Source organism: Eschrichtius robustus, chromosome 13 (genome assembly GCF_028021215.1).
Source record: "Eschrichtius robustus isolate mEscRob2 chromosome 13, mEscRob2.pri, whole genome shotgun sequence".
NCBI classification, from domain to species: Eukaryota; Metazoa; Chordata; class Mammalia; order Artiodactyla; family Eschrichtiidae; genus Eschrichtius; species Eschrichtius robustus.
Genome location: NC_090836.1, coordinates 13,216,635 through 13,243,392, shown reverse-complemented (window position 1 = coordinate 13,243,392; position 26,758 = coordinate 13,216,635). Strand labels below are relative to the sequence as shown.

The window sequence follows — 26,758 nt, the reverse complement described above, 5'->3', positions numbered from 1 at the left end:
AATGCGGGCGATGCGGGTCTGGGCTTGCTGCTTGCAGCTAAGGACCGGTAGTTTGGAGACTCCCCGGGACCGAATGGAGGCCCTTGGGTGCCACCAGTTTACGGCATGAGTTGAGGAGATTAAAAAAAAAAAAAAAAAAAGGAAGCGACAAAAGGGGAAAAATAGGTGGGAGGGTGCCAGCAGGAAGACCAAGGCTGGAGGGTCTTTGGGTGTTGCAGGTTTACTGCCCGCAGGTTAGTGGCCACGAACTGCACACTGAGACCCGGGGCGCTGTAACTGGCGCGCTCCCTCCGCCGGGAGCATCCACTCTTGCCCGGGGCAAACCCCTCCTCGCGCTCTACTCCTCACGCCTCCCAGCTGCTAGTGGGTCCTGCCAGGGCACTTCTGGAAACCCGTCGGCGGCTCAGAACTTCGGTCCGACTTTGATCGCGGCCTTGATAACTCGGCGCGTTGCCCTGCTCTCTCTCCTACCTTCCCTCTCCCGCCCACCCGGCCCCGTCGGCCAGTTCTCCGCCAGCGCTGCGGTCGACCAGCTGCTCCGCGCCTCGGCTGCCGCCAAGACCCGGAGAGCGGAACGGCTCCCGGCCGCGCGGCGCGCGCTCTCTGGCTCGCTCCCCGAGATGCACTGGGCATGCGCGGCGCGCGGCCGGCTCGGGCGAGCGGGTGAGCCGGCGGGCAGCTCCAGACTTCCCCGGCGGCGGCAGCGGCGGGCCAGGCGTTCCAGCCGAGCGCGAGGCCGGCGCTGAGCTCGCCCCGGAGACTGCGTCTCTTCGGCCGGGCGCAGACGGCGGCTGGGCGGCTCGCGGAGGATTGGGAGGGCGCGGTCCGGGTCGGGGGCTTTCTCCCGGCCGCCTCCCGCCGGGTGTGAGTTCGAGGCGCCTCCGGGGAAGCCGCGGCCCCGAGGGCAGATCCGAGGTAAGAGCCCCTCGGCGAAAGGCGCCCGCCGGGGTCCGGCGGCTCGGACTCTCCCTAGATTTTCAAAATCCGCCTTTGTGTGCCGGGATGGAGTGGTGCCAGGCGCCGCGTCCGCCTTCGTTCACTTTGACTGCTTTCAACTGGTGTCGGGAGCCAGGTGTGCGAGGGCGCTGCCGCCGAAGTGCGTTCGCGGGCGGGTCCCGGGGCGCCCGGAGCCGGTGCCGACCCTCGGTCGCCCGCCGCGCCCGGGGCTCCTGCACGGTGGGCAGAGAAGATGCACACCGTCCTTGTCATATTTCCCGGTAACCTGAGCTTCCGCAGATACACCTGCGCTTCTCTGGTCGGTGGGGCGACTCCAGAACGAGTATTCTTCTCCTGGCTTGTCTTAGACTTGGGGTTTCGAGAACCACCCTCCCCACCCCCAAATTGGGGGGGGAGTCTTTTCCAATTGACACTTTGCACCAAGGTCCCACCATCGTATACCCCCTCAAATTTCGAGAGAGCTTGTTGTTTGTGCATAGTTGTCACTCTTAATTCCTGGTGACTTTCCTTTCGTAGCGGGCTCCACTCCGCTCACTCACCATTTTACTTTTGGGGAGGCAGCCCTTCTGGTGTCTTTGTCAGTGAACGCCTTTGGAGTGGATTTCCAAGACCCTGCCCGCTCCTCCTATGCTCTCACTTTCTACTTTCCTTTCAAGGACTACCTGTATGCAGAATCTTGGCACGGATTGTTCCCTCCCTTTGCACTGTTTCTCAAATCCCTCTTTCCCCATAGTACCCGTTGCATTGCTGGACTCTCTTTGGGGGTAGGATGCTGTATTAGGTATTAGGAATTGAAATCCATAGACGTCAAGAGCGGTAGAGCATTAGGAATTGGAATCCACCTTTACAAAACATATTTCAATGACATGTATTCTTGCTTTTCTTTTTAAGGTTTCAGTTCTCGCCTCAGATGATAAGAGGAATAGCTAATGTCTTAAGAGTTCAGATAAAACTTGGTTTCAGAGGCATGTGACTAGTTTGATTTTGGCTTTATTTTTTGGGGAGATAGAAGAATTAGGATTCCCAGAAGGCTTCTTTATATACATATAGCAAAGTAACTGTGTTGTGTATTGCTTCTAATTTATTTCCATTGAAAGGATATCATTCTTCTACAGCGACTTGGGTTTTGGAAAGTGTGAACTAGTAATTTAGATCATGTGGTCATTGAAAATTAAAGTCAATGTCATCCTTTCTCACCTAGTATAGATTTTCTAGGAATTGGAGTTTTCTGGACATATTACTATAGTTCTTAAGTTGCTGGTGTGGAAAATTTTTGGTCATGGGTTCACATTTTTAATTACCAATTTGAAAAATAACCCACTTTATAGACTTGCCATGTAAAGGGTAGGGTAGAATGTATCACAAATGTAAGAACACTTTATAGAATGCCTTTAGTGCAGAATTCAGAGATTAATACTTTTAAAAATTCCCCAAGTCATTCTCTTCACAGCAGAAAAAAAGAACAGAAGGAAAGATAACTTGCTTTTAATTCCACTGTTGTGAGATAACCACTGTTCACAATATTTGATACATTCTCTTTGTAATCTTTTTTTTTTCTCCCACTTTCCAGTGTCATTGACTATCATTATATAGTAATTTTCAGCCTTTTATTAATACCAGGGGAATACTTTAAGTTTTATTCAGAGTGAAGATTCTCAAAATGGTTTATTCTTATTTGTTCCCTATTGGGAATCTAATGCTGAATTTTGACCACTTTGCTTGCTTCTGATCAAATGTAAAGATTTCATTTTGTTTTTATCTCTAGCTTTTCCTGCTTTCAATTTTTAAATCTATGCTGATACTTTTTAGTTTGCTAGACTTTTCCTGTTTTGGATGCTGTTCACAGTTTTGAGGAGTACTGGTCAGGTTGAATTTTGTTGAATGCTCTCTATAGGCATTCCTCTAATATTGTTCTCCTCATCAGACTGAGGTTTTGGGTTTTTGAGGGGAAGATCACAGAGGTAACGTGCTACTTTTATCACATAATATGAAGGGTCCATACTATCCAACATGATTTATCACTGTTGATATTGATCTTGATCACCTGGCTGCAGTAGTAGTAGTTTTCTGCACTGAAAACTTACTCTTTTTCTTTCTTTCAATGCTTTTTGTTAGAAGGAAGTCACTGTGAACAGCCCACACTTAAGGAGTGGAGAGTTATGCTTCTCCTTGAGGGTGGAGTATTTATGTAAGTTGTTGGGAATTCTTTTGAATGGCAGATTTGTCTTTTTTCCCCATTTATTAATTTACTCAATCATTTGCTTGTATTGATCTGGCCTCCTGGATATATATTTATACGTCGGGTTATAATCCAATACTACTTTATTTTGCTCCGCAAATTGTTTCAGCTTTGCCCATTGGGAGCTCTTTCAGCTGGTCCCTGTCCTCCTTTGACATATCTCCATTACTGTAAGTTTTTTAAAAGATCACTTCCTTACTTTTAACATTAAAATATGCTCCAGGATTATCTTGTATATTTCCATTTCCTGCCCCAGCCCTGGAGTCAGCCAGAAAGAATCTGGTTCATCTTCTCAGGAAATGGTGTTGGAAGCCAAGAAAGATCTGGGTTCTAGGTATTCTTGTTGCTACTGAGGTGTCATTACTTCTAGGCCCTTTCATCTGACAGCAGGAAATACATATGTGTGTATACATACCCCTGTGTGTACTCTTACAGGGGTACATGTTTCTCTTTGTAACCATGTGTATCTATTTTAAGGTAAATATGAGTTCATACCGTTGTCTCTTACTCTACCGAATCCATTACCACCTATATCATCCTGGATTTCTCCCCTTGCTTATCTGTAAACTCATTCTAATAGGGAGAAGAAACCTGGCTTCCACCACCTGTCATCCATTTACTTAATTGTTCAAACCCATTATATGTGTATAGTGGTATCAAAATTGTTAACCTGTGCTCCCTTCACAAAGAGGGGGAACAGCTTTATCAACTAGAGTACATTGCTTATGTGCAGTACATTTTGTAGATTTTTAGATTATATAGATTTTTAGATTTTATGGATTCCAATTAGTCTTACAGATTCCATTCCTTTTCCTCCTATTCCTTTAATGAGGTTGTTGCACACATGTATGATACAGGTAGATACTTTTGTCACAATCTACATTCTATTTTGGGATCCCCAGACCTTCTACATGATTTTTTAAAAATTTGCCTATATTGTTTCACTCTTTGTCCTGTGACGTTCTGTGAGTTTTGACAAATGAGCAATTTCATGTATCTATTATCATACAGAATAATTTCAACAGATTATTAAATCTTCTCTATTTCACATATCACTCCCTTAACCCCCTTCCCCCGGCAACCCCTGATTTTTTTACAGTCTCTATAGTTTTGCCTTTTCTGGACATCATATAATTAGAATCATGTAGCCTTCTCTGATTGGCTTCTTTCACGTAGCAATGTGCATTGAGGTTTCATTCATGTTTTCTTGTAGTTTGATAGCTCATTTCTTTTTATCATGTAATAATATTGCATTGTATGGATGTATCACAGTTTGTGTATCTATTCATCTATTGAAGGATATCTTACTTGCCTCTGGTTTTTGGCCACTATGAGTAAAGCTGCAATGAAAATTCATGGGTAAATTTTTATATGGACTAAGTTTCCAGATCAGTTGGGTAAATACCTAGGAACATGATTGCTGGATCATATGGTAAGATTCTGGTTAGCTTTGTAACATATTGCCAATCTGTTCTCCAGAGTGGCTGTACCATTTTGCATTCCCACCAACAGTGAATGCAAGCTCCTGTTGCTCCTCATCCTTGCCAACATTTGGTATTGTCAGTTTTTGGATTTTATCCATTCTAATAAGTATATAGTAATATCTCATTGCTTTAATTTGCCCTTTCCATAATGACATTTAATGTTAACCATCTTTTCATATGCTATTTTCCATTTCTTTGGTGAGATGTCTGTTCTGAACTTTTGCCCATTTTTAATAGGGTTGTCTGTTTTCCTATTTTTGAGTTTTGAGAATTCTTTATATATTTTTGGTACAAGCACTTTATCAGATATTTGTTTTGCAAATATGCTTTTCCAGTCTGGCTTGTCTTTTTGTTCTCTTAACAGTGTCTTTACACAGCAAATGTTTTTAATTTTAATAAAGACCAACTTATCAATTTCATGGATAAGCTTTTGGTGCTGTATTTAAAAACTCATTTTCAGACTCTAGACCTCCTAGATTTTATCCTGCTTTCCTGCCCCTAGAAGTTTTTTAGTTTTACATTTATATCTGTGACCCATTTGAGTTATTTTTTGTGAAAAGTGTACAAAAAGAGACTTTTCACTTTTTGTGAAAAGGTAAGTGTCTAGATTCACTTTTTTGTCCATGGACTTCGAGTTGTACCGGTAGCAAATTAATGTGATTTTTAAGTCAAGTAGATTATATATTAGGTTCAGGATGGAAAGGAAAGTGTTTTTATTTGATTTTTTTTTACATGTTTTGTGAAATTGCTTAAAAGAAACAGTTGAGAAATGATTTGGAAACCAAAATGTAATACTGCATAGACTATATGCTGAGATTGATTCCTGGACATCGTATATAATTCATTTCCTTCTTCCTCACTAGATCAGAGATTCTTTTTTGTGGAAAATAGAATTGTTAATACAGAGTAACATATGTCAGTTATTTTAGATCTCATCATAGAAATAATTAATAAAGCTTTATTTTTCACAAAAAAGATCTGAAATAAGAGATTTTCAGGGTGTATGCCGAGAAGAGGCAGATGATATACACACCATCTAGAAACTTGAGACTTAACTGGTTTTGAATCTTATCCCATACCACTCCTCTTGCCTTTTTTCAAGTGGCTTTTTTTCAAGTACCTTTCTTTTGGTCAACACTTTGTGTTGTTGATATTGGGGCCAGAAGTATTGTTAAATTACAGTTAGAACCAATACCCTTCAGGAAGCATCTAGAGAGATCAGACATCATAAAACTAGCATCTTTGGTATGGGAGGCATTACATACATTATCTCTTTTAACTCTTACAAGAGCTCTTTAAGGCAGTTCTCCTTATTTCCATATTACGGGTAAGAAATAGGCTCAGAAAGATAAAATGACTTGTCTATGGTCCACATGGGGAGAGAGGGACAGAGTTGGGATGGAAATCCTGATCTTTCTGACTCCAAAACCCATGTTCTTTTCGCTTTGCTATGCTATCTCTAGTAAATGAAAAAGTGCTAGGATAGTATTAATATGTCTTTGATTTTATTCTTTTCTTTAACACTGTACACTACTTAAATGACTACTGATCTAATCGAGAATGGCTCAAAAGATTGTGTTTTTGAGATCCATGGAGATTCTTTTAACTTTTTTTTTCTGTTGACTGATCTACATCCCACTGACCCAGAGGTATGAGGTATTGGAACATGTTTATAAAGAATGGAGTTCCTTTAAAGAGAGGAAGTTGTGGAGGATTAGGAAAAATAGAACAAGCAATGGTAGCATTAGCTAGTTATTTATCCCTTTGCCTCTCTGAATTATAAGTTTCTTGAGGGCAGGGAATTGAGTCTCAATGATCTTTAAGCACAGCACATCACATGTGCTATGCACTCACAGACTGTTTGCTGGATGAAATCAGCACTAAATATACTTTTTACAGAAGTTTGTTTAGAATGTTTAGAAGGGGATGAATTTTTCTTCACACAGGAAGTTGAACGTAATTACATTTCATTTATTCATTCATTCATCATTTATTGAGCATTTGTTGAGTATCTGTTCTGTGCCAGACACTGGAAACACAGAGGCGAATAAGACAGGATCTCTGCTTTCAGGGAACCCAGAGAATGGAGGCAACCAGGCAACCATTTCAGTAGAGTGTGGAGCTAAATGGAGTATGTATTAAACAAATAAGCAATGGACTTTGCAATCAGAGAGACCTTTTTTGCCTTAGTTTTCTTGTCTAAGAAGTGGAAACAATAACAGTACCTACTTGACACAGTTTTTGGGAGTAGGTTAAGTGAACAAGAGAAAAAAATGTACACGTTTATCTTTATATCTCAGTGCATAGGAGAAGGGAGAGGCTCACGGTGGTTGAGGGAGTCAGAAAAGTCTTTACTGGGGATGTGACCCTTGACTATTTTTAAAATAAATTTATTTATGTATTTACTTTTGGCTGCATTGGGTCTTTGTTGCTGTGCGCGAGCTTTCTTTAGTTGCAGCGAGCGGGGGCTACTCTTCGTTGTGCTGCACAGGCTTCTCATTGCGGTGGCTTCTCTTGTTGCGGAGCATGGGCTCCAGGCGCGCGGGCTTCAGTAGTTGTGGCTCACAGGCTCAGTAGTTGTGGCGCATGGGCTTAGTTGCTCCTCGGCATGTGGGATCTTCCCAGACCAGGGATCAAACCAGCGTCCCCTGCATTGGTAGACGGATTCTCAACCACTGCGCCACCAGGGAAGCGCTGACCCTTGAGTTTTATAGGATAAATTTTTGAGGTCAAGAATGAGAGTATGAGGTGGGACTCCAGGGCATTCCACGCAGAAAGATAAATAAATGTGACGTGTGCAGAATGGGTGGGCATGATGGGAGTGGTGGGGAATTCTGCGTGTTTTCACAGACGGAGCCTCCAGGATTATTAGAAAGAACTGAATAAGCAGTTATTTTTCATTTTTATAAGTAACAATACAATAGTCATTACATTGGAGTAGGAGAGAATAAAGGTACCAAACCTGTTTGAAGAATTGCACGAATCCCTTCTACTAATCATGTGACTTTCTGAATGTAGTCCTTTATGTAGCAGGTAAATTCTTGTGTTCTTTTTCAGTCCTGTGACACTCAAGTGATTTTATAAAGAAAGAGCACTTGTGTGTTTGGGTGAAATCAGAAGTCCTCTCTCAAACCATATTTTTTTAAAATTTTAATTTAATTTTTTTAAATTGAAGTATAGTTGATTTACAATGTTGTGTTAGTTTCTGGTGTACAGCAAAGTGATTCAGTTATATATACATATGTGTGTGTGTATATATATATATATATATATGTATGTATACTTTTCCATCATGGTTTATTGAACCATTCTTATATTTAGTAGCATGGAAACATAAGAATCTAATATCCCACAAAGGCGGGATCTAGTCCTATTTGAGCCAATCCAGAATTCTAAGAACCATGAACAGTTTCTCAACAGAGCCTGAAACATAATACTTAGGAACGTTCTAAAATAATCTGTTAAGTGAATGAATTATGTGCTTGATAAGAGGTCAGAGTTTTGTAGTTGAAAATTGTGTTTTTAATATAAGGAGAAAAAAAGGGGGGAAAAAAAGATCAACAGAAGGAAGAGAAGTTTATATTTAAGTAGAGGGAAAAATATTTTCAAAGTCCTCTATTGAAGACTATTGATATGAATTTCATTGTATTTAGAAGATCCTTTATTAGCACCATTAGAGTATTACTTCTCTATCACCATTAGAATATTATTCCTTATCCTAGAAATACATGCATATTATTGATATATTTATTGGTTTAATGCAACATAGAATGTTTCCAGTGTCTGAAATATAACATTTGTGATCATTAAACACTGTAATTTTTTTCTGTGGATTCTAATATTTATAATGTTTTGTAATATTGTAATTGTTTCTAATATTTTTCATTAGAAAATAAATGTTTAAAAAAGTATAAGCAGCAAAACAAATCCATAAAGAAAAATATGGATGAAATTTGTCACATTTGAGATGACATTGAACACAATTTAATTTTCTACAATAATTTTGACATTTGAAGTTAATAGTAATCTTAGACATGAACATATAATAAGATGGTTTTAAGTATGTTGACTTTTAAATTTTAAGAAAGATATACTTGTGATGAAAGAGAAAAAAGATACATTTAACTTTCATATATGGAAGAAAACAGAACATTATTGTAGCTATATAGATTTTCCCCCGAAATAAGTGTGCTAATCTTGTTTGTGTGTGTGTGTGTATGTGTAATCTCCAGTTTCTCTTTCCAGTATGTTTTAAAAACTTTTAACTGTTTTATGAACAACTGTATATTGGGATTTAGAATTATTACTTTTTAATTCAGAAATATGAATTTAGAAACCCTATCTTTAGGTTGATTTGTCTTATTATTTTAGTATATTTATCTACATTATCAGAATTTCTGATGTAAAGTCTGTTTAGTTTGTGTACTGTGGCTAGGTTATATATTTTTTACATCTCAGGATCCTTTTAGTCAAGAGAGAACATTAATTTTGTTGGTAGTTCTTTTATTTAGCTCTTTTGTGGGGCCTTGTTAGACTCTGAATAATTTAAAAGCAATGGAATCCTTTCTGTGATAAAAATCTAGTCATTAGGCCAAATCTTGTAGCATTATTCACATGATACTCATGCATGTAAAGGTGTGGAATTAATATGTATGCCTGAAGGATGTATATTAAAGAGGGTGTTTTTTTAATTATTGAGGAAAATAACCCTCTAAAGATTTTAATGTGCATGAATTCACAGATTTGCTTAAAGTCTTATCTCTTCTGTTTTTAAGTGAATGATCCATGGGAGCCAACCCTGAACAATAATGTGTAAAGAATAATATGAAAACATTTATAACTTCATTTAAATTTAGGAATAATTAGTTCTCAATTTTTTTTTGTACATTAGAATATTTGCTATCTTTATAGAATTATAGGAGAAATTAAGGGTTTAAAGTACCATTTCTTCTTTTTCTGTTATTTTACATTTTCATATATTTCTTATGCAAGTGACTGAAATAAAAGTTTTAGCATCATTTATTAAAACGTCTATGCACTTGACCGTATTTCACATTTTTCACCTTAATCCTTAAGATTTTCCATGGTCTCATGAAGGAAATAGTCTTATAAAAATCTTGAAGCAGATAAATGACCATGTGGGTTTTCCCTTGACACCCCTTCTCCATCCTGCTTCCCTCCTTCCTGCGTTACCCCATCCTCCAGCCCCAGTGTTCGACCTCTTTTTTCAGCGCCCAAATGACGTTAGCTGAAAAATGTATCTTTCATAACTTTGCTATCTTTCCAGTTACAATTTGAGCTCTTTCTCACTGCCTGGTGAGATCTCAGCCGTGGAGAGTGAAATCGGAATAAAGGAGACATTCATGGTGGTTATGACATTGAAGGTTAAGTTTAGGCTGCTGGAGAGTTTGAAACAAAGGAGTGATTGAAGCCCTCATCACCTTCATCTTACTTGGGTAGTAAGTAAATTATTTTGGAAGTAAAGTCTCATTATGAAGATAATGAAATCTTGTCCAGACTAAATACATTCACAGTGACTGACTTCAGCTGGAATGCATCTTAACACCATTCAGTTTTTGTACAAATTAGAAAAGATCCACCATAGTTTCGTGTGTATATTAGAATATATGCTAGTGACTTTTTTTTTTTTAACATTTTGTTTTGTAGGAGCCCCTTAACACTGTAGGGAATTTTAGAATTTGAATTCAAATATTTGTCAAGTAAATTTGTATAATATAAACAAAAATTTTATATGGAATGGTCCATGGTCTTCTAAAGGGTCTTCAAATAGGAATAAACGTTTCCTCATCTTGGGACTTCCCTGGTGGCCCGTGGTTAAGACTGCGCCCTTCCACTCCAGGGGGCACAGGTTGGATCCCTGGTGAGGGAACTAAGATCCCACACATGCAGCACGGTGGGGGAGTTTCCTCATCTTGCCTCCAAAGCCTCCCCTCCCACACCTTACCTATATCTGTTACCTAGGGTTATTTCCATTTTCTCTCTTTCCCAGGAAGTTGGAATATTTGAAGTATGATTTTTGTGAGCTATCACTGTACTACAGAGTAGAAGGCCTGAGAATATGGTATAATTTAGCCCAGTGGCTACCGATTATATATTGTGTTATATTTATGGTTTTCAAAGGCGTTTATATGATTAACCTAAAAGATTCCAAACTAAAAGATTCCAAACTAATGGATTAAGTGGTAAAATGATCGGGAAAACTAGTGGTGGTAGAATCTGATAGATAATAGAAATAGTTTGGCAGTAACAGAAGTAGAAACGCTAAAATTTCCCAAGAACCTATAGGCTGTTTTTACCACCACTGTGCTGTTCATGAACTACGTATGGGGAACTTTGATTATATATACTGTAAAGAACAATGTATTGTTTGTGAGAAGTATGTGTTAACTGTTTATTCAGTAAATAAACATAAAATAAAGTAAAGTTGGGTTCTGAACTGTCCCTGTTCTTGCAAGATTTAACAGCCAGATCTTTCTGGCTAACACTGATTTTATTAGGCTAATGCAGACATTCATTGGATTTTGGATATTAGGTGTAATGTAACAAATGCTTGCTGTCCATAGAGGTGGGTTTAGTTCTGTGATCCTGAGAGAGTGGATATAAATTTGCGGGGAAGCTTTTAAGATGAGGTAGCTGATCTAAACCTGCTGGGTTTTTCTCTCTTCCAAAGCAGCACGGGAGTGTGTAGAATTTTGCAAGGAGTTGATTTGAGAACTTGGCTTAATTTTAAAGGCAAAAGACACTAATTAATTTTTTTTTTTTGAAAGAACTTTTAAAAGCTTCTAGCTGTGATCACCTTAGCTTCCTATTTCCCCCTTACTCTTACTAAGTTTCTGTTACTGCTGTCAGCTATAGCAATCACTGGGAAGGATAATACTGGGGTAAAATTTCCTTTAAAAGGAAAGTTATGGAAGAGGGATGTGTACAATATGCATGTGTACAAAATGCATATTGAATACAATAAAGTACATACTGAAAGGTCTTTTGTATGTGAGGGTGAGTTTTGTTAGTTGTTGTGGTGATAGATCTTGTTTGATTCATTTCAGTTTTCTCCAGTGATCCTTTTGTGATATGCTTATACGAGATAGTTAAGTGAGATTAAGAATTTGGCTAAACTATTAGCAGGCACATTGGCTTAATTCAACCCAATCTAGTTTCTTGATCAAACAGTTCTGGACATATTCAGCTTTATTTAATAGAAAATAATTTTGTTTCATTTAGTGAAAGTTATCTGTCAATAAAGAAATATTTAAAAAGTGCCTGTATTACTAAATAATAATAATAATTACTGTAATTAATAAGACAGACAAGGTTGCTATCCTTACTGAGTCCACAATGTCAGAAACCTAGATTAGAAGAAGCATAAAAAACTTAAGAGGCATCAGATTCTAGGTAAATGGTCAAAAATGTGGAAAATAAAGAATAACCTTTCTGGCTTCTTCCTCCCTCCCGTCCTTCTTCTCTTTCCTTTTCCTTCCCTCTTTTTCATTTCTAAGAGAGTGAAGATATTCACATTTTGTATTATATTTTTCAACACATCCTGATATTGTGGACTTATAAAATAACTCCATTTCCAAATTACGTATGATTTTACAGTCATCCCTCAAAAGAACGTTTGTTATTTGTAAACAGCTGTGGGAAAAATTATGGTATACCAGAACTCCCTTTGAAAGATTTTCAACTGTTAAGGTCAACTTAAGATCAGAACAGACAAGTATGGTTTGTATTAGTTTTATAGACACTACTCAGTATTTTATTTCTTGGAAGTGTTTAGGAATGAAGAAGGCATTATTCATAAAATGAAGTCATACTAAAGACCTCAGGCTGGTTGTAAAGTGGTAAGCTTTAGAGATGGGGAAATACGTGTTATTGTGAATTTGGAATGTGTGTAACTTTAAGACCATCACTGAAGCAACACTGCCTTTGTATTTGACTTGCAAGAAAGAAAGATGGGGACTCCTCCTCCTCTCGTGGAGCCCAGTACTTCCTAACACACCTCTCAAATTACACACCACTGAAATGATCCCCACAATGTGTTTGGCTCATGTGTTTCTCGTTAGCGACTGTGAATGAAAGATTCATAACTATCTATTTCAAAAAATGTCTTTATTTGCATTACAAAGAACTTGCTTGGAACAGGATCAAGAATTGTTTTTAAATTGTAAGTCAGCATGTATGGGTTGGGCCATGATTGACACTGGACCTTTAAAGAAATAATTTCTGTGCACAAAAAAGGTTCTGAATAAATATTTATCAGACCATCAATTACTACGTTGACTGTAGAAGGATAAGAGTACCTGAGTTTTCCCACATTCTTAGTGATTTGGATCAAATATTTTTGTAGCTATTATCGAAAGCCCTGCTAACCTTTCCCTTATCTTGCCTACCGGGTGGTATATAACAGGATCACAGAAAGGAGTAGGACATCATACAAACTTGCCAGACAGATAATTAGAGTCCCCGTGGCAACCTTGTGACCTGATTTTCCAAGCCCTGTCTACCTCACTGGAGAGTTATAGCTGTATACTCTTAGCTTAAAGAACTCTTGGCTTGTATACAAGTTGGGGGGTTGGAAAGAAGGAGGGAAGGGTAGATATATAAATCCATTTCTGCAGCTTTGCCAAATCTGTAATATAGAAGCACTCTTGTTCTAAAAGGAAACTTAATTATTTCCTCATTTTGGCTATTCCTCCTTACATGTTAACAAATTACTGCCAAACAAATCATTACCAGAAGCGCTTATTTATTTTTTTTTAATTGATGGCATACTAAATGTTAGTTATTTTTGAACTCTTCTTCTTAAAGGAAAAGGTAAAATGTGAATGTATTGGTTAGACGTGGTAGAATCGTTTCCGTGCTTTTCTTTGTCATAAATTAGTTTGTGCATTTCTGGTAGCAGTTCCTCAACTATCCAAATAAAATGAGGCTGTTTTTCTCTCACTAGGCAAATATTTATGAATACATGAAGTTTGTTATGTGATATTAAAGTCACATAAGATTTCCAGCCTTCGTTATACATTTTCTAAGTTGTTACTGCAAAAATGAGAATTTTAGATATCAATATGAGGCAGTTTTGTATTGGTTATACACTGACTTCTAATTGCCCTCTTGCCTCTATATATGCTCACTAGATATGGATAGGAACTTCTTTTTCTCACAGCATGTATATAGTTCATGTCATATGCTATGTTGAAATATCTTGTATGGAGATTATTTGCTGGAATGGTAAAACTGATGCAGACTTACATCAGCTAGACTTATTTAAATCACACTATTTTTGTTTGAAAAGTATTTGTGCCTAAATACTTATTTGCTTCTACCATATCATGTCTCTCTTCCCACTCCTAACATTTTCTTACCTCTCTCTAGCATTTCTTGAAGGGGCTCATAAACCCAGTTCTAAAATATTTCATGCATCTCCCATTAACAGGTAATTGGTCCCATGCCTATCTTTAATCTCAAACTGCACTGAGGTGTCTCATTCATTTTCCTTCTTCCTCTGAGGATGATTGAAGTTCTTTAACCTCATGACTGCCTTCTAATTTTCAACTTAGACCAAATTGTAGTCAGAGAATCATTAATAATCAAAATTAATAACATTGGAATGTAATTTTAACAATTTAGGTCTCTCTAGCTTATAAAGTGTATTATGGAGTCAGTGTAAACTGTTGTTCTTCTCTCATATGTATGTGTCTGAGTCAGAGTGTTTATATAGTAAGCTCTTGGAGTGCATGTGTCTCTTGGTGTGGTATTATGCATAGCTAGAAACTATTCTCTTCATGGCCTCTTGCTGCTGCCTTTCTGTCTTGTTCCCAGCTAAGATTCTTGACAAGAAGCTTATACTCGTTGTTTCCTCTTCCTCACTTTTCCTACATTAGTCAGCCCACTTTAGTCTGGTGCCTAAGCTCATGTCTCTAGGTTATTTGTAATCATCTAAAGGCCAAACCAAAAGGAAAACATTTAGTTTTTATCATACTTGGTTTTGCTGTAGCTGTTAGAGGTCATGGATTGTGTTTTGTTCACTACTGAATTTTTTATCACCTAGAGTTTCTCGTACTCTGTAGGTTGTCTATTTGCTGAATGAATATATGTTTGCAATGATCAGTGTTTTGTCTTGTTTTTTTCCCAAAGAATGTTCTCTTCCTTGGGCTCCCACGGTGCTATTCTTTCCTGCTTTCCTTTGTTACCCATCTGCACTTAGATGTTAATTCAGAAGCTCAGCTCCTTGGAGTTTAATAGGTATCTAAAAGTTGTTCCAAAGTGGTAATCTTCTCAAGTAAGTTCTAGCATCATCTGTTGGTAGCAGGGAGAGCCAGCACTGTTTTGGGGGGCAGGGGGTGGTTCTCAGTTCATGGTTTTGTTCATAATCTAGATACTCACAAGTTGAGAAGTTTCTGAATTTTCTGGGATTCTTTTCTCAGCCTTCATCTAATTTCATGTTTCGTTATCTTCCAAGGTGACTTCAGTCACTCACATTGTTTCAATTAGAACATTGACTCTCAATTCTTTATCTCCTCTGATTGCGGTTCTCCTGAGCTCTGGCCCTTTAGTTCTGGCTGTACCTGAATGTTGCACAGGCACCTTGGCCTTCACGTAGCCCCAAATACATTGTTGCCTTTTTCCTAACCCAGCTTCCTTCTATTCTTTTCCTGTTTCTCTAAATGGAGCCACTGTTACCCAAATGATAACATCAGGGGTCTGTGAATCTTTCTGGACTCTTTACTCTGCCTTAACCATCACCCTGTGCCACCTTTAAGTGATCAGTCACCAAACCCTGTTGATTCCTATTACAAAATGGGTGACAGGGCACTCCCTTCTTCCCTATCCTGACAGCTAATCATATTTTTATGTTGTTTAAAACTCCTCATTGTTTCCCCATATGTTCGTTACATAGTCCAGGTCCCCGTCGTATAGCAAACAACGGAGGCTCTGTGACACAGCTCCTGCTTTCCTTCCAGGCCTCCCTCTTTGATTGCTGTGCCCCACAAATGCCCTAACAATCGCAGTTCCTGGAATACACTCAGCTTCACTCTTCCATGACTTTGCACACACTGTTTCCTCTGCCTGGGCTCCCTCTCCGTCATCCTCATCAGCTCGTCTGTATCATTTTAGATCTGGCCTAAAGATCACTTTCCCAGAAAAAAAGTCCTTTCTTTGTGCCCGGGTAGTATCCTATCCTTACTTTAAAGTAGTAATTATGTTGTGTTTTATGGTTTGTTTACTTGTTTTTCTCTCCAGCCAGTCTGAACACTTACAGGTGGAGGAAGTGTTGGAATAATCTTTGTCTTTCTTGCGCCTTAGCGCAATGCTGGATGCACAGTGTATACTCAGTTTCTGTTTTAATACATATTCAATGAATAAATGCATAAAATGCTCTTTGGTGTTAGTGAGATTCTCTTCTACATGTAAACAAAGTGTGATGGAAAAACTGAGCAGGATTCATTTATTCACTATTTGACCATTTTACCTGCTTTCTTTCCCAGAGCGTCCTGGAGGTGAAATTGTGAGGAAGGCAGTTTGTTTACAGTATCATTCTATTTCCCTTTCTCTTGCCCTTAGTCCATTTATTGCACCATAGATGCCTCAGGGTTGTCCTCCAGCTGCCCAAGACATGTCGCTGTGACCATTCTTCTACCCTTGTGAAATTTACCGTTCAAGTTATGTCTGGCTGGAGAGCCTGTAATTTATAGATAAAATGCTGGGATTAGACCAGTATGGAAAATTTTAATATTGAACCTTTTGCTTCCTTCTTATGCACCCTGCATAATCTCCCTTTCAACGAAAAGAAGACCTATAGTATTTGCCAGTGAGAGATCAGTACCCAACCAAAAACAGCTATCTGGAGGTGACTTATTTTGTATCTTAGTTACTTAAGAAATATCAGTTAGTTAAGAAAAAGCCTGTGAGTAATCAAAGTGGATTGGTAAAGAATATTAAAATATTAGATATATGAGAAATTTAGAGATTGTGTAGTACAACTATCTCATTTTATTGATGAAGAAAGTGAAACCATGACATGTCAAATGATTTGTCCTAAGTCACACAACTAATTTATTGCAGAATTAGTCCTGAAATCTAAGCACCCTAAGCCTTCATGTGACTGTACTGTCATAAGCCTGATGCTCTCTTGAATTTGGTCAGGAAGCTGAAAATTCATTTATTCAAAATATTTATCAGCTGTCTTTTTTTTTAAACTACATATAGTGCTAGGCACTGGGGATACAGATGGTAATAAGGTGGCCCTCCATGGCTGGAACTAAATCATGGAGTGAGGAGACATTAAAAATTATTAAAATGATGTAAATCGTAGACCAATCTACTTAAGTCACCGGTATAATACTTGGCCTATATTTAAAATCTCTTTATTATACTTTTAGAAAAAACTTGCTTAGCTTTTTTTCCAATCCCAGAGCAAAAAGGAAGAAAGAAATTAGAAGGTGATGGTGAGGTTCTAGAAAGGTATATAAACAATAATGTGAAGCTGATAAGCTGGGAAGAAAGAGAAATATATATATATATATATATATATACACACACACACACACACACACCCCCACACCCACACACACATTATATAATATATACTTATATATATATATATTATATCAGGCAAAAGAGCCCAACTCATTGCAGACTAAGAAGCGTTTATGGGCCTGAGCAGAGTGTCAGTGGCTGAGTGTCCTTTGGGCTGCAGAAGAATGATGTCATCACATGGGGGAATGAGAGTTTTCTCCCCACAAAGAGTACCTATTTTGACAGTCACCCATGGACAGTAGTGCCCTTGTGGAAGTCTGGTAGTCCAGCAGAGAAGTTCCAGCATACCATTTTGAGGAAAAAAAAAAAGTCTGAGATTGCACGCATTGAAGAGGGTAACAGGAACAGTTTTACTTTATGTGCATCACCCCTCCCTGAAGGTGGCACAGTTCAGTGCCAGCAAGGACCTTCTCGGCCCATGATTTCTTCCACAGGGGAAAGTGAGAGTGTGTGAGTGCCCAGTGACCCCAATGCTCTGTGTGCCTCATCCACACACAACTCCATACTCCACCCTGTGGCCAATTACCTGTGTGTGCCCCTGAAGCAACAAGAGTGAACCTTTGTAGAAGTCAGTGAGCACAGGGCTGGAAAGCCAGCCTGACTCTGTAGAATTGGGAGAGACCATACAAACTTGAGCATTCAATACTGCCCTAGGGAAAGCAAAGGGGAGGCTGTCAGCACTTGACTTGGGTTTGCAGGATCCACAGAAGGCATGCAGTCTTAAGAATTTCCTCATAAAAGGGAACAAGAAGTGTGAAACAGTCGAATACATAGAAAAGATTTGAGGGAGTCCCCTGGTGGTCCAGTGGTAAAGAATCCACCTTCCAGTGCAGGGGATGCCGGTTCAATCCCTGGTCAGGGAACTAAGATCCCACATGTCATGGGGCAACTAAGCCCGTGTGCCACAACTACTGAGCTCATGTGCCTCAACTAGAGAGACTGCACGCCACAAACAACAGAGCCCATGCGCTCTGGAGCCCACGCACCCTGGAACCCGCGTGCCACAACTAGCGAAAAGAAAACCTGCACGCCACAACTAGAGAGAAGCCCGCACGCCACAACAAAAGATCCCACATGCCTCAATGAAGATCCTGCATGCCACAAGTAAGACCTGATGCATCCATAAAATAAAATAAATTAATTAATTAATTTTAAAAATAAGTTAAAAAAAATAGTGTTTAAAAAAAAAAAGATTTGAGGAAGTCTCAGCATTCCTAACAGGGCTCCACAAGACCTTCTCTCCTGAAACCAGTCAGTAAGACTGAAGGAGGTGACTGCTTCTTCAGATATAAAGACAGCAATGCAAGACTCCAAGGAACAGGAAAAAAATCAAGGAAAAAATGACACCACCATAGGAACACAATAATTTTCCAGTAACTGACCCACTCTCCTCCTACCAAATGGAGATCTGCAATTTTTTCCCAGTAAAAGAATTCAAAATATTTATTTTAAGGAAGCTCAGGGACCTACAAGAAAACATAGAAAAGTGATTCAGTGAAATTTAAAAAAATCGATACATGAAAAAAAGGAGAAGTTTAACAGAGAGACAGAGATCTTAAAAAAAGAACCAAATAGAAATTCTGGAGCTGAAGAATACGATGAATGAAATGAAAAAAAAAATGCATTAGAGGGCATCAGTGTCAGACTGGATCAAGCAAAAGAAAGAATCTGTGAAGTAGAAGACAGTTTATTTCAAATTATCCCTTTGGAGGAGTACAAAAAAAAAAACAAAACAGAATGAAAAATAGTGAATAAAGCCTCTGTGAACTATGGAATACCATTAGGGGAAACAACCTACATATTATTGAAGTCCCAGAAGGAGAAGAGAGGGAGAAAGGGGCAGAAAGCTTATTTAAAGAAATAATGGTTGAGAATTTACCAAATATGGGGAGAAAATTGGGCATCTAAATTCATGAAGCTCATAATTTCCCCCCAGATTTCAACTCCAAATGATTTACTCCAGTACACATTATAATAAAATTGTTTAAAGTAAAAGACAAAGGGCTTCCCTGGTGGTGCAGTGGTTGAGAATCTGCCTGCCAATGCAGGGGATACGGGTTCGAGCCCTGGTCCGGGAAGATCCCACATGCTGCGGAGCTACTAGGCCCGTGAGCCACAACTACTGAGCCTGCGCTCCGCAACGGGAGAGGCCGCGATAGCGAGGAGACCCGTGCACCGCGATGAAGAGTGGCCCCCGCTTGCCGCAACTAGAGAAAGCCCTCACACAGAAACGAAGACCCAACACAGCCAAAAATAAATAAATAAATTAAAAAAAAAAATCAAAGACAAAGAGAATTTCAAAAGCAGCAAGAGAAAAACCTTCCTTAGATAGGAGGGAACCCCCATAAAGCTATATCAGTGGGTTTCTCAGCAGAAACCTTGAAGGCCAGGAGAGAGTGAAATGATATATTCAAAGGGCTGAAAGGAAAAAACTGCCAGCCAAGAGTATTTTATGTAGTAAAGTTGTCCTTCAGAAACAGAGAGATAAAGACTTTCCCAGACAAACGAAAGCTGAGGGAATTCACCCATTATACCTGCCTGATGGGAAAGGCTGAAAGTTCTTCAAGCTGAAAATGAAAGGACCCTAATTAGTAAACATATGAAACATATGGCAATATAAACACAATGGTAAAGATAACTAGTCATATTCATAATACTTTAATACTGTATTATAGTAGTGTGTTAAACAGTTAACTCTAGTGTAAAGGTTAAAGGACAAAAGTATTAAAAATAACTATAGCTGCAATAATTTGCTAATGGATACACACTACAAAAAAGAGGTAAATTGTGGCATCAAAAACAAAATGTGTAGCCACATTGGAAAAGTCATATATGTGGAAAAGCTGCATAACTGAAATGGATTGAAGGGTGATCTGTTATATATCATTTATGATTTGAGAAGCTGTTATTTGTTTATTTATGTGTATACATACACAGTTTTGAAGAGTAGTAACTTTGAAAAAGCTTTCTTGTCCAATGCCAAAGTTAGGGTCTGGTTTATTGTAGAGACTCCATAAAGGTATTGACTGAATATTGAAGAAAAGTCTTATGCTTGAAATTATTTTCCCAAAACATTGTAAACGTGTTATGTTCACAGTTGAGTTTGCAGAAGTTTATTTAGTCCTCCGTAACGCTGAGTTATAGTGGCTAAAGTTTTCTATTTTTGTAATTGGAACAAGAGTCATAAAATCCATCTGGGAACCTGAGAAACATATCCTACCCTTGTTGCTAAAACCTTTTGAATAATATTCTCTCTAGCCTTTCTCATGTGCTTAAACAATCTATTTTTTTCCCCTAGAGAGGGATTTTCATCTCTCTTTTTCCTTTGCTGATTCAGGGGTAGAAGAACTTCTCTTGCCAAAAGAAGATACTGTTTTCTATATGATAAAGTGATTAAGTTGGTTGATCTCATTTTAGCTCTCCTGATCTTAAATGGTGTTTATGCTATTTAAGTTTGTGTGGTATGAATATTTTTTGCAGCATCCTAACTATTTCCCAGTCTCTCTGTGCTGATAAATTGATTCCTTTTTCAGATCATCTAAAGTGACTTGGCTGAAATTAAAAAAGAGTTAGAGACTGGTGGTAAAATGTTCTAAAATTAAAGCAAGAAGGTAAAAAGCATTAAGGACAAAAGCTTGCTCAGCCAGATTTCATGGGATAGTTTTGCTCTTGCTGGTGACAAAGTACTATTGTGGGTTTCTGGGACTCGGACTTGCACTTTGGTTCATGTCCAAAAGTCGAGCTCCTTTGTTTTGACAGGGAGTTGATCTGAATCCACATCTCTCTAGAGAGCAAAGCTTTTCCACCCAGAGTGCTAGCCCTGTACTTGTTCCAACGCTCACTTGGCCTTTGGGCAAAGCTTACTCTTACGTCCAGTGGCTTATTGCCTGGAATTCAAAGGGAAAGTTATGATCGGATGACCCTTAAGTTTTGTGTTACCTTGTCTGTTGAAGGACTTGTATATGACAGGCATGTTTTCTCTAATTCATTTCCAAAAGTTTAGAGGAAAAAAAAAAGGACAAAATAGTGATGGAATTTGGGATCACTTCCTTATGATATCTCATTTAAGGTCATGAGTAAATTATACAAAATATGTTTCTTTCCCTCTTTGTGTTTTGAAATTAGCTCTCAATACTGGTGCAAATAATTCTTACAGTGAGTTAGCTTCGGAAATAATTCAATGCCATGGAGAATTTCTAGCACATTAGAAGAACACATCTTTGACCCCTTCTCCTTTGCCTGCCATATCCAATTGGTTGCCAACTCCTGCTACTTTCACATTAAAGTTAATCCTTGCCTCTGCCCTGTCTGCCCTACATTCACTATTTTAGGGCCACTTAAATGTTTTCTTAAGCTATTACCTCCTAAACGGTCCCTACATTTGCTTCCATCCTATTTCAATTCATTCTAATTGCTACTTCCAGTTCAGTTTCGCTAAAGCCAAGCTCAGATTATGTCAGGCCAGTCCTTAAAGAACTGCCAACAGAAGAAGACTCAGCCTAGGCCCTCCGTAACCTGGTTACTTCCTTTCATTTTTACTTTAGCCTTACTTCTCTCTTTCCTTATAAATGACTGGTTAGCCAAACTGAAGTACTATGCACTTGCCCCTGAATTCTTCAGTCTCTCCCATTTCTCTACCCTTAGTATCTCTCTTCTCTCTTTACTTGGAATGTCTTTTGACCTTATCTTCATATGCAAATCTATTCTATCTTTTGGCAAATCTATTCTGCGCCATTATGGAATAATCTTTACCTTCCCAGATAAACCCTCCCCCTACTGCCCCTGCAACCCTCCAAGTTGTTTTCTCAGGATCTCCTTGGCACTTACTTCTATTGTGTACTGTAATTTATATACGTATGTCTTACCTGCCACCGGGTATTTACCTTCTCCCTATCTGACTTCATAAACTCCATATCTGATTTTTGCTTCTGGCTGGACCACAAGGCCTAGAGCGGTGATTTTTATGTGTGATAAAAGCTTACTATATATGTTGGTTAAATGGTGAAATAAATGAATCTCTGTCCTGTATATTCCATCGTGAGTTTTATATCAATAGCACCTCAACTCCCAAATCTGAAAAGGAAAATTATAATACTGGCCACAGTTTTTACTGAGCCTACATTGAAATACTCTGAAAAAGTTTAATCATGGAGACCATCAGAATGTACTCTGTCATTTAGGATAAAACCTCTGGCAAACACGCCTCTTTTTCAAGTTCTCAGTTTTCAAACGTGGGCTATGATTATTCCCTTTAAACATCTCACAGATTTAACAAGTGAGCCATTGTGTTAAAGTTTTATAACTTACTCCATGAAGAAACTGAACTCTTGAAGTAAAAGGCCAACAGAGGTGAGAATATTTCGATTTGACACTTTCTTTTCTATCCGTTCCTGTCATTAGAGAACGGTTTTCAAGGTTTGTGTAAAATGCCAAGCTATGAGTAAGACAACGAGATCTTTCAGATACTTTTACTAACCAAACCCTCCTGAAAAGGGCCTCAAAAGCAACCCTTCAGCACGTTGTTTTTAGCAAGCTCTGTGATAATTGTATTTTTAATAGTATGAATAATGCTATCCATTCTTTTTCTGTTTTTTTTTCTAATTTATTTTGCACAGTTTTCTTTGGTAAAATGAAATGGGTTCACTATTGCTTGTTAGAGTATTATTTACTAAGTGATTCTCAATCCAGGTTTTTATAATGAATAAAGTCCAATTAAGAATATGAAAATTATAAATAATTATGACAGTGGAACTATTTTGGGTATTATTCAGCCGCTGAAAGTAAAACAAGTGTAATTGCAAAAACCATTTGAAAAATAAAGAAACATGGCTTTGGTCAGAATGCTCAGGAAATTTTTGTACTGTGTTCAGTTTATCTTGCTCCGTACTCAGATTCTGGTGTATGCTAGCATTAGACAAAGGACTGAAAATATGGTTACTATTTAGGGATGTTCATTGTTTGAGGAGAAATTCAACCGAATCTTTAACATTCTCATGACATGTGTGGAATAATTTTATAGAGACTATTTTAAATTATAAATGCATCTTATGTGTTGATGTCTTAAAAGTATTTTGCTTTCCAGATATGATACTTAAGATATTTCTGTGGAAATGTTTTATTCTAATTTTTGTGTTCAGTGGCGTCTTATACTATATTTGTTTAAATGTTTGAAAGTTGATTGATAACCACAATGCTGGTTTGCTTGTTTTACTTAAAATTTTGAAGAATTCTCTTAAATATTTCCATGAAAGTATATTTTTCATTTATTTCTTCCTTATATGTATATACCAAGTGTGACATTTATTTTAATGAGTCTGTCATTAAAATATACAGAAGTAGAATTGCTATTTTGTGTTGTTAATGATGGAAAAATGACTTGTAATATGTGCCTGACTATCTCTCTCATTTTGCATGCTTTTTGATAAGCATACATCAGTTTATTTTGCTAACATCATTCTATAGAAAGAGAACTCCTTTTAGCGGTAAGTTCATGCAGTCTTGATTAATGGAACATAAAGTGAGATCTTATGGGGTGACAAAGAGAGACACTGGTTTAACTTGGGGGCATATGGAAATAAATGGGATATCTCTTCACAAAGAATTTAAATATCTTACAGAGAACTCTTTGCCACTGCAATTGTGAACAAGTGTACTTGTGCCTAGTTTTTATTTTGATATTTTAAATGCTCAGGTGATTTTAATTTCATCTATAAAACCTTAAAAGTATAGTCTGCTTAAAATAGTATGTGTATAGGAAATGGTTTTGATCCCTTTAGTTTTTCCCTATTTCTTTTTCTACAGAATCAAAAGGTGTGTAAACCTGGAAAACCTGCAGAGTGCCAGACCACCTCCTTTTGTCTTTTTTTCACTATTGTATCATATTTTCCCTGGTGTCATTGTTAATATGACTTCAAGAGAAGCTGTCACTATTGTTTAATGTTAGCCATCCACCTATAAGGTCTAGCAAAGAGAGTTTTTTCCTGTGTGGTTGTGTGTGGAGAGCTAAATCACTACTATGATGGAAAGAGATTATATTTGCTTAATATTAATATTAACATTGAAAAAATGTTTTTCTCTGATAATTTTAAAGTATTAAGAACCCAACCTTAAAGTGGTATTCTTTAATTAATATTTGGTAAATACAGCATACCCAAGTTTGTACGACCTGCTGGGAAACTGTATTACCTCTGCTCTTAAAATTCCATCTTCCCCTGTTTTCCCAGGATTATTCAAAAGTTAGTTGTATAATTCAGAACAGTCTTAAAAAATGGGTATCTCCAAGACTCCTTCTAACTCTAATATTTTACAAGGCCTTGATTTTAATTTAGGTCAGTTCTTTTTTTTTTTTTTTTTAATTAATTAATTAATTTATTTTTGGCTGTGTTGGGTCTTCGTTTCTGTGCGAGGGTTTTCTCTAGTTGCGGCAAGCAGGGGCCACTCCTCATCGTGGTGCGCGGGCCTCTCACTATCGCAGCCTCTCTTGTTGCGGAGCACAGGCTCCAGACGCGCAGGCTCAGTAGTTGTGGCTCACGGGCCTAGTCGCTCCGTGGCATGTGGGATCTTCCCAGACCAGGGCTCGAACCCGTGTCCCCTGCATTGGCAGGCAGATTCTCAACCACTGCGCCACCAGGGAAGCCCTAGGTCAGTTCTTGACTTCAGTGGAAGAGTAGTATGATTCTAATTTTTAAGGTAATACTTATAATTTATTTATATCATCCTAAATTGAGTGAAGAGCTTTATTTGTAAAATAACAAGCAACAAATATCCAGCTTTTGTTGTCTGGGGAAAGATAATTCTATCTCGCATTGTTTGCACTTGAAATGCTTTTACTTTGTGAAAGCCGCTTGGGAAAATAGATTTCCAGACAGCTTGAAACTGACAAACGGGTATTTTGGCAGGTATTCCTGGAAGGAGAGCTATAGCCACCAACCACTTCAATTTCCTTACTATAACAACTATGTTTAGCAGAGAGCAAGACATCACAGTTCGAAACAAGTATTTAGTTTTGGGGGAGGTGGGTGAGTATAAAACTTTTAAGAAATGTATTTGAAAAATAGGGCACTTCGTTCACTGTTATGAAGAATAGAGGAGCTAATGATGTTGGTATAAAGTACTTTCTTATGGCCTAGGACTGACCTGATATTGTGAACTTAAGTGTCTTCCATTCATCAGGATGTCCCTAAAGGAGGAACCACTCTTCTCTGCCGTTTAATGGCTTTGTCCTGTGTACAGTCTGTGGCTTTAGAAAAGAAAGCTTCAAAATAAATTTTATAGCAGAAACAAATTTTGTTTTTGTTTCTTTGCATAAAATCATTGGTGAGCAGTATTCACCAGACCTCAATAGAACCAGTCTGTTTCTATAAAATTACTTTGTGAAAAAAGTAGACCTGACCGCTCTTGATTCTATTCATATCTCATTGTCCTTCTACTTTGTAAACTTCTCATTAGCCTGTGTATATGGTAAACCATATTCTTTGGGTTTTCCTTGACCATATAAACACACTGTTAGTTTTTGAATGGAATATAAGAGGCAATCATGCAGTCTCTTGTTCTTCACCCAAAATGTTGGCTGCTGTCATTATTTTTCTCCATCATCATCACCATTGCCACTGTTGATTTGTAATCAGTATATGTATTTAAAAACCAGAGATTACTATTTGACTGGTTTGTAGCATTTGTGAAAAGTATAAATCTGAAAGTCTTAAAATGTGAACTGGTGTTTAGGGTTAGAGGAAATGTTATGAATAGTTAAAGAATTTAACTAATTCCATTTGGTAGTAATGATTGAATAGTTTTGCCTGTTTCAGAGAATCAAGCTAGATATATGTCTGCATGACCCCAGGGAGTCTTATTTCATAAGTTTAAGCCTGGATTAAAATCAATTGCATGTAGCTTTTAACTAGGACAAGGGTCTCATGGTCATTGTCACGTTCTTTTTATTTTTTTAAATTGAAGTATAGTTGATTTACAATATTATATTAGTGTCAGGTGTACAACATATTCAATATTTTTACAGTTTATACTTCATTAAATGTTATTCCAAGATAATGGCTATTATTCCCTGTCATGTGCAATATATCCTTGTTGCTTATCTACTTTATACAAAGTCATTTGTATCTCTTAGTCCCCTACCCCTAACCTGCCCCTTCCCACTTCCCTCTCCTCACTGATGACTGCTGGTTTGTTTTCTATATCTGTGAGTCTGTTTCTGTTTTGTAAATAAGTTCATTTGTATCATTTTTTTAAGATTCCACATGTAGGTGATATCATATGATATTTGTCTTTCTCTGTCTGACTTCACTTAGTATGATAATCTCTAGGTCCATCCACGATGCTGCAAATGTCAGAATTTCATTCTTTTTTATGACTGAGTAATATTCCTGTGTGTGTGTGTGTGTGTGTGTGTGTGTGTGTCTATACACACCACATCTTCTTTATCCATTTGTCTGTTGATGGACACTTGGGTTGTTTCTATTTCTTGGCTATTGTTAGTAGTGCTGCTATTAACATTAGGGTGCATGGA

The 26,758-nt window shown here is 38.0% G+C and overlaps 1 protein-coding gene across 3 annotated transcripts in view; it reads left to right on the top strand.

The window, feature by feature from the left end:
• The first annotated feature begins 672 nt into the window (after positions 1 to 672).
• Positions 673 to 26,758, top strand: part of EPS8 (EGFR pathway substrate 8, signaling adaptor) — a 198,121-nt gene continuing 172,035 nt past the window's right edge. For all 3 annotated transcript variants that reach the window (XM_068559812.1, XM_068559813.1, XM_068559815.1), the window contains exon 1: positions 673 to 915. The gene's annotated coding sequence lies outside the window, so the exon portion shown is untranslated. The remainder of the gene's footprint in view (positions 916 to 26,758) is intronic.